Consider the following 8,365-nt stretch of genomic DNA (forward strand, 5'->3'; position numbering starts at 1 on the left):
TCAAGGAGTTCCTAATCCTTCTCAACTCTGTGCCACGCCCTCAACAGATAAATAGGTGGGGCCTAATACAGAACCCCGGGGCACCCCCTAGGGCCTGTCCTCCAGGCAGACTGGCCCATTCATCCAGCACTTGTGGGTCCAAATCCACAGAATGGAATCTAGGCCAACCCACAAGCTTCCCACTTGACCTCCATCAAGGTGCTCAGAGCCGTGGACCGGGGCTGTGGAATGCCCGCGGTCCATACCCTGGGGTGAGTCTGACCTGAGACTGCCAAGCTCATGGGGCTTTAATGAGTTCATCCTTCCTTTCTAAGGCCAGACTGTCCAATGGGGGAGTGTCTAATTGTGTGAGTGACTGTCCAATGTGGGCTATTTAAATTTCAGTGCCAATTAATTAAAATTAAATGAAAATTAAGGGCGTCTGGGTGGCTCGGTCAGTTGAGCATCCGAGCCTTGATTTCAGCTCAGGTCATGATATCACAGTTCATGGGACCGAGCCCCAAGTGGGCTCTGTGCTGTCAACGTGGAGCCTACTTAGGATTCTCTCTCCCTCTCTCCATGCCCCTCCCACACTCCCTCTCTCTCTCTCAAATACGTAAAAAACATAATAAACCACCGCACACCAGTCAGAATGGCTAAAATTAACCATTCAGACAATGACAGATGCTGGCAAGAATGCAGAGAAAGAGGAACCCCTTCGCACTGCTGGTGGGAATGCCAACTGGTGCAGCCACTCTGGAAAACAGTGTGGAGGTTCCTCAAAAAATTAAAAATAGAACTACCCTGTGACCGAGCAATTGCACTACTGGGTATTTACCCAAGAGATACAGGTGTGCTTTTTTGAAGGGGCACATGCACCCCAATGTTTATAGCAGTGCTATCGACAATAGCCAAAGTATGGAAAGAGCCCAAATTTCCGTCGATGGATGAATGGATAAAGAAGATGTGGTCTATATATACGATGGAGTATTACCCGGGGATCAAAAAGAATGAAATCTTGCCATTTGCAACTATGTGGATAGAACTGGAGGGTATTATGCTAAGCGAAATTAGTCAGAGAAAGACAAATATCCTATGACTTCATACATATGTGGGGTTTAAGATACAAAACAGATGAGCATAAGGGAAGGGAAGCAAAAATAATGTAAAAACAGGGAGGGGACAAAACTTAAGAGACTCTTAAATATGGAGAACAAACTGAGGGTCGCTGCAAGGGTTTGGGGTCGGGAGACGGGGTGAACGCGCAAGGGCCATCAGGGAGGACACTTGTTGGGATGAGCACTGGGCGTTACACATAGGGGATGAATCACTGGAATCTACTCCCGAAATCATTATTGCACTACATGCTAACTAACTTGGATGTAAATTTGTTTTTAATTCAAAAAATAAAAACATAAAATAAAATGAAAATTAAAAATCTGTTCCACACAGCCGCACTAGCTACCTTTCAAGTGCTCAACAGCTCACTGACCTCTTCAAGTGTTTCTGATTTTGCATACTATAATAATCTAAAATTTCTCTCCTCACAAACACCAGAAAATGGTCAATGAAATAGAACAGAAATGATCTCAAATGCATGGCTGAGTGCGCACAAAAGAAAGAGAAGTCGTCAGATGCCAGAAACAAGAGGGCACTGTCCCCCGCAGATGACAGCTAATGAGCTCACCCAGCTTCTGTCCCCGGGTGAAGAAAGGGTGAGCAGCAGGGGCTCATGCTTACTGCCCTTGTGGGGACAGGAGCCATCCTTGGGGCACACCCAGGGCTAGAGGTGGACCTGAGAACTCTGAAAAGTGAAAGGGGGAACCCGAGAAAATGTGTCCATCTACAGGGAGGTGGGTGACAAGCAAGCTTGTCTGTTTCAGCCAGAGAATCCCAAACCCCCAGCCCAGCATCACGTGGTTTACTGGGATGGGACAGTCCAGAAACTCTCAAGCCAAACGCTGACATAAACACCGAGCCTGGTCTGGTGAAACTCCTGGGGAATAAGCCAAGGGGGAAAGCTCTGAAGCCATACTCCATTTTACCCAGGCTGTGATGGATTCTACTGGAGGAAAGGATAATTAAGAACCAGCCACTGTGAGGATAAGCTCATGCTGAGAAATGTCAAAATCCCCTGGCGGGGCGGGCGGGCGGGGCGGGGCGCAATTCGGATTGAAACTCAGAGAGCACAGCCAACAGAAGATGACAACGATCTGAAAGACATCACATGAGTCTTAAAAACGAATATAGGCTGGCTGGCTCAGGCAAAAGAGCATGTAACTTGATCTCAGGGTTGTGAGCTCGAGCCCCACGTTGGGTGTAGAGATTAAATTAAAAAAAAAAAAAAAGAGAGAGAGAGAATATATATACTTACCTGGCAGGGGAGATACCATGATCACAAAGGTGGTTTTCCCAGGGTTAGGCTTATCCATTGTACTCTGGACGTGCTGACCTCTGTGATTTCCCCAAATGTGGGAAACTTGACTGCATAATTTGTGTAGTGGCGGACTACGATCACGTTTTCCCCTGTAGGAAAAAAAAAATGAATATAAAAAGTGTTGGCCTTTGGAGGGAAGGAGAGACTGGGTGTGAGCACAAGGGAGGCTTCCGTGGATTCTAGAATGTTCTGAGTTCTGACCCTAGTGCTGCTTCCAAGGCGTGGTTCACTTTTGGAAATTTGGTGAGGTATGCATCTATGATTAGTACATTTCTCCAGATGTATGTTATAATTCAATTAAAATGATTTAACAAATGATTAAAGGGAAAAATTAGGAATCAGAACTCTAAAGAATAAGACATCATTCATGGTGGGGAGGCAGGTGTATAGAAGAATCAAGTAGAACTTTTATTATTTAAAAAAAATTTTTTTTCAATGTTTATTTTTGGGAGACAGAGACAGAGTGTGAGGAGGGAAGGGGCAGAGAGAGAGCGAGACACAGAATTCAAAGCAGGCTCCAGGATCCGAGCTGTCAGCACAGAGCCCGACGCGGGGCTCGAACCCATGAACCATGAGATCGTGACCTGGACCGAAGTCGGACGCTCAACCGACTGAGCCACCCAGGCGCCCCTCAAGGAGAACTTCTAAAAATGAAACATGCGCTCCATGAAACAAAATTTTAAAAAGGAAATGAGCTGTATAACAGGTTAAAGTAGCTGAAATCAAAACGAGTAAGCTGGGAGACATGTCTGAGGAACAGATTCTCTATGCCCAGAATGCACAGAAAACCAAAATGAGAGGAAATACAAAGGAGAAGTTAGAAGGCATAGAAGAGAGAATAACAAATGGCAACATAGGTCTAGTAGGATCCAATAAAGAGAGAGAAAGAATGGGGGAAGGACAATATTTAAAGACAGAATGATTGCTCAATTTTCAGAACGGACAAAAGATACAAGTTTAAAGACCCAAGAAGCATAAACCCTACCCGTGTTTAGAAAGGGTAAGTCTTCGGGGCACCTGGGTGGCTCAGTCAGTTGAGCGTCATGACCTCACCTGAGCGGCTCAAGTCATGATCTCACAGTTTGTGGGTTCGAGCCCCACGTCGGGCTCTGTGCTGATAGCTTAGAGCCTGGAGCCTGTTTCGGATTCTGTGTCTCCCTCTCTTTCTGCCCCTCCCCTGCTCGTGCTCTGTCTCTGTCTCTCTCTCAAAAAAAAAAATAAATAAATAAGCATAAAAAAAAAAGTCTTCATTTCAAAACCATCATGGTGAACATGCATAACAAAAGCAAAAAGCAAAAAGAAGTTTAAAGCTACCAGTGGCTGGTTATCTGACCATAATAAGACTGATGGCAGAGGGGTGCCCGGCTGGTTCAGGCAGTAGAGCATGTGACTCTTGATCTCAGGGTTGTGAGTTTGAGCACCACACTGGGCACAGAGCTAACTTTAAAAAATAAAAAAAATAAGAAGGGTTCCAAGGTCCTTGATTCGTTTGGGATTAATTTTTGGCTTTGTTGAATCAAAGATGCATGCCAGAAATTGACAACTCTAAAATTTTCAAATAGAATTATTATTATAAGAAAGGTTGGGGGAAGGAATAAAAGATACTAACCAATTTCCATGTGATGACATAAATAATTCAAATACGTCTGTAATCACAATAAATGAAAATAGACTAACTTGCCAATTAAAGGGTTATATCATTATACACTATTCATAATATTTGACCATATGCTATTTACAAGAGGCTTACCTAAAAACATAAAGATTCAAAAAGACTAAATGTCAGGAGATGAGGGAAAAACATGTGAGGCAAGGTGCCTGGGTGGTTCGGTCGGTTAAGTGGCCAGCTCTTGATTTTGGCTCAGGTCATGATCCCAGGGTCATGGGATTGAGGCTTGTGTCGGGCTCCATACTGAGTATAGAGCCTACTTAAGATTCTTCTCTCCCTCTGCCCCTCTCTCTCCCCTGCCCAGGTTCTCTCTCTCTCTCTCAAATAAATACATAAATTAATTAATTAATTAATTAATTAATTAAAACGTGAGGCAAAAGAACATGACTATGGACCTATTCAAGCAGACTTCAAGGCGAAAACAGAAGGAAACAAAACACTGGTAGGCATAGAGGCTCACTACGTAATGTTCAAAAGGATCAGTTAACCAAGACAAAAGAATTTAAACCTGTAGGCACATAACAACAGTCTCCAAATACAAAAGGCAAACATTCACAGAATTACAAACACACGTTGACAAATCCACCATCACAGTGAAATACATTAAAATACCTCTCCCACCAGTTGAGAGCTAGAGCGAGCATGGAAAAATTAGTGTGGACATGGAAGATTTATTTTTTTTCAATGTTTTATTTTTTTTATTTTTGGGACAGAGAGAGACAGAGCATGAATGGGGGAGGGGCAGAGAGAGAGGGACACACAGAATCGGAAACAGGCTCCAGGCTCTGAGCCATCAGCCCAGAGCCTGACGCGGGGCTCGAACTCACGGACCGCGAGATCGTGACCTGGCTGAAGTCGGATGCTTAACCGACTGCGCCACCCAGGCGCCCCAACATGGAAGATTTAAACCACCCTCACAGGGGCACCTGGCTGGCTCTGTCAGAAGAGTGTGTGACTCTTGATCTTGGGGTTGTGGGTCTGGTGTAGAGATGACTTAGAAAAATAAAAAATCAGGGGTGCCTGGGTGGCGCAGTCGGTTAAGCGTCTGACTTCAGCCAGGTCACGATCTCGCGGTCCATGAGTTCGAGCCCCGCGTCAGGCTCTGGGCTGATGGCTCAGAGCCTGGAGCCTGTTTCCGATTCTGTGTCTCCCTCTCTCTCTGCCCCTCCCCCGTTCATGCTCTGTCTCTCTCTGTCCCAAAAAAATAAATTAAAAAAACGTTGAAAAAAAAATTTTAAAAAAAAGAAAAATAAAAAATCTAAAAATAAATAAATAAATAAAAATAAACTACCCTCATAAAACTCCATATGAGACAGAGAATACACACGGACTATTTTCAAAAAACTGACCACATGCTAAGTCAACAAACAAGTCTTAATAAATACCAAAAATCACTATCGTGCATAGCATATTCTCTGACCACAATAGAATACAGTGGGAAATCAGCAAGACGGAACATAAGCAAATCCCCATGCATTCCAAACTTGAAAATACCTTTCTAAGTATTGACTGGTCAAAGAAGATACGGAAACACCATACGATAAAACAGAGAGGATATGCCTACAGGAATACTTAGGGCAAAATTTACAGCCTGAAGGGGCACCCCGGTGGCTCAGTTGGTTGAGCGTCCAACTCTTGATTTCCGCTCAGGTCATGATCTTGCAGTCATGAGATAGAGCCCCATGTCAGGTTCTGCGCTGACAGTGTGAGGCCTGCTTGGGGTTCTCTCTCCCCGTCTCTCTGCCCCTCCCCCACTTGCGCAGTATTTCTCAAAATAAATAAACTTAAAAAAAAAAGACTTTATCAGCAAGCAAAACAAACTCCCTTTGTGCTCTCAGGATGGGCAGACCTTAAATAAGAAAACAGTAAGATAATAACTCAGGTGAAAGAGCCAGAGGGGGAAAAAAGTGGAGGGGGGGGGCTGCTGCTATTTCAAATAGAGCTGTTAGGGAGGGCTTCTCTGAGCAGAAGCCTAAAGGAGGCGAAGGTGGGCGTCCTGTGGGTATCAGGGGGACAGCAGGTGGAAAGGCCTGAAGGCTGGGGCATCAGACATACAGAGCCATGCAGCCACCTTGGCTGGGCTGAGACCCATGGGAGAGGCAGGGAGGGGCCGGAAGGTGAGTAGGTCACAGTGAAAGGCTCTGGTTCCTACTCTGGAGGACGGAGGGTCTGAGCAGAGACCACAGCATGCCTTGATTTTGGTTTTTGAGGAAAATACCACGACTGCTCCATGGCAAACAGACCAGACCAAGGAGACAGAGGTGAAGCATCCTTCTTACCCAAACATTCCCACCTCTTCTCTAATATATCTGAGATCTTTCTGAACAGTTTTTTGGGATATTTTGCAAAGTCTGCACATTTTTATTTTTTTATTTTGTACATTTTTTTAATGTTTGTTTATTTTAGAGAAAGACACAGCACAGAGTGCAAGCAGGGGAAGGCCAGAGAGAGAGAGGGAGACACAGAATCCGAAGCAGGCTCCAGGCTCTGAGCTGTCAGCACGGAGCCCAATGAGAGGCTTGAACTCATAAGCCTCGAGATCATGACCTGAGCCAAAGTCAGACGTTCAATCGACCAAGCCACCCAGGTGCCCCCCCCCTTTTTTAATGTTTATTTATTTTGGGGAGAGAGAGAGAGAGAGAGCGAGAGAGCGCGCGCACACGCAGGGGAGAGGGAGACACAGAATCTGAAGCAGGTTCCAGGCTCTGAGCTGTCAGCACAGAGCCTGATGCGGGGCTCCAACTCTCAGAACTGGGAGATCATGACCCAAGCTGAAGTCAGACACTTAACAGGCTGAGCCACCCAGCCACCCATTTAATTTTTTTAATGTTTATTTATTTTAGAGAGAGAGAGACAGAGCACAGAGTAGGAGCAAGAAAGGGGTAGAGAGACAGGGAAAGTCTGCATGTTTTTAGTGCTAGCGAGCTACAGTTTTGGTTATAAACAAAGCATATTCAGTACTCTGTTTTCTTCTTTACTTTCATCATATATAGATGGGAGAATTCCATGAGTCAATTTCAATTTTTCTCATACTCCTATTCATTTGTATGGAAAGTCTCTGACCTACAGTAACATGCTTGTAACAGAAGCTTTGCAGTAGCTCAACACAGATGCTCACTGAGATTGACACAGGAGCGGACTGTGCAGATTTGTAGAGTATCAGTATGCCTTTTCACAGAAATTGACTATTTAAATCACTGACCTTAATCTCAACCTAAAAATTACTCATATTCAGATCATCCTACATAAGTTAACCATATCACACCAACAAAACACCAACATTTCAGAACTTAAAAATAGCTGAGTACTGGGGTGCCCAGGTGGCTCAGTCGCTTGAGCATCTGACTGGCTCAGGTCATGATTTGCAGTTCGAGGGTGCAAGCCCCACGTCAGGCTCTGTGCTGACAGCTCAGAGCCTGGAGCCTGCTTCGGATTCTGTGTCTCCCTCTTTTTCTGCCCCCTCCCCACTTGTGCTCCGTCTCTCAAAAATAAATTAAAAATGTTATTACAAAAAAGTTACAAAAAATAGCTGAATGCCGCAAACTATTGCAACGACTATCGTTCCTGTATTACAGAGAACTGACAGTTGACACAATTCACTTGAGGTCACACAGCTAGTAGTAAGTGGCTCGGCCAGGATTAAACACAAGCAGTTTGAAATGCAATGCACAGGCCCCACCACTACGTTAAAGGTTCCCAGAGAAACTGTTGGGCCTTCGGGGGACTTCCACCCCCAGGACCCACAGGGACTGGTAAAGACTGGGATAGGCACTCTGTTGAAGGAGTTAGGGAGCAAATCAGGACCAAAGCTCAGGAGGGCAACCTCAGGAGAGGCTGGGCATCTAACTTTGCCAGGGAGGCATTCGCCAAGGGTATGGAACTTTCTAGGATTGGTTTCAATCTCTGGATCCTGGGTGGAAGGCAGGCTTTGTGCAGGAGAACCCAAAAGAAGGGAAAGGGTTTTTGCTAGTCGGAGCATGGCCCAAGACCGGCCCTGGATGCTGGCTGGGTAGAGTAAGGAGGATCAAGTCTGGAATCAGGGATGATCCATGGATGGTCCTCACGTTGGAAAATTGAGACACTAAAGAGGTTAAGTAACTTGCTCGAAGTTACACAGCTAGTAAGAGGTGGAGCCCAAGTTACTTGGGGTCTATCCCATAGTGAAGTGGTTTTATCACTTGTAAATAAGAAGAGACAAACACAGAAAATGACTTCATAGCTGCTCTGTCAATCTCAGCACTGGGATAAAGTAGCAAAAACTGCTTAAATATAAAAGTACT

At 45.0% G+C, this 8,365-nt stretch overlaps 1 non-coding gene across 1 annotated transcript; it reads left to right on the top strand.

Moving 5' to 3' along the window:
* Positions 1 to 2,345: 2,345 nt before the first annotated feature.
* Positions 2,346 to 2,508, top strand: LOC122472089. Its single transcript, XR_006294344.1, has one exon. It is a non-coding gene; the product is annotated as a U1 spliceosomal RNA (small nuclear RNA).
* The last annotated feature ends 5,857 nt before the right edge of the window (positions 2,509 to 8,365 follow it).

The sequence above is a fragment of the Prionailurus bengalensis genome, chromosome E3, assembly GCF_016509475.1.
Source record: "Prionailurus bengalensis isolate Pbe53 chromosome E3, Fcat_Pben_1.1_paternal_pri, whole genome shotgun sequence".
Lineage (NCBI taxonomy): Eukaryota > Metazoa > Chordata > Mammalia > Carnivora > Felidae > Prionailurus > Prionailurus bengalensis.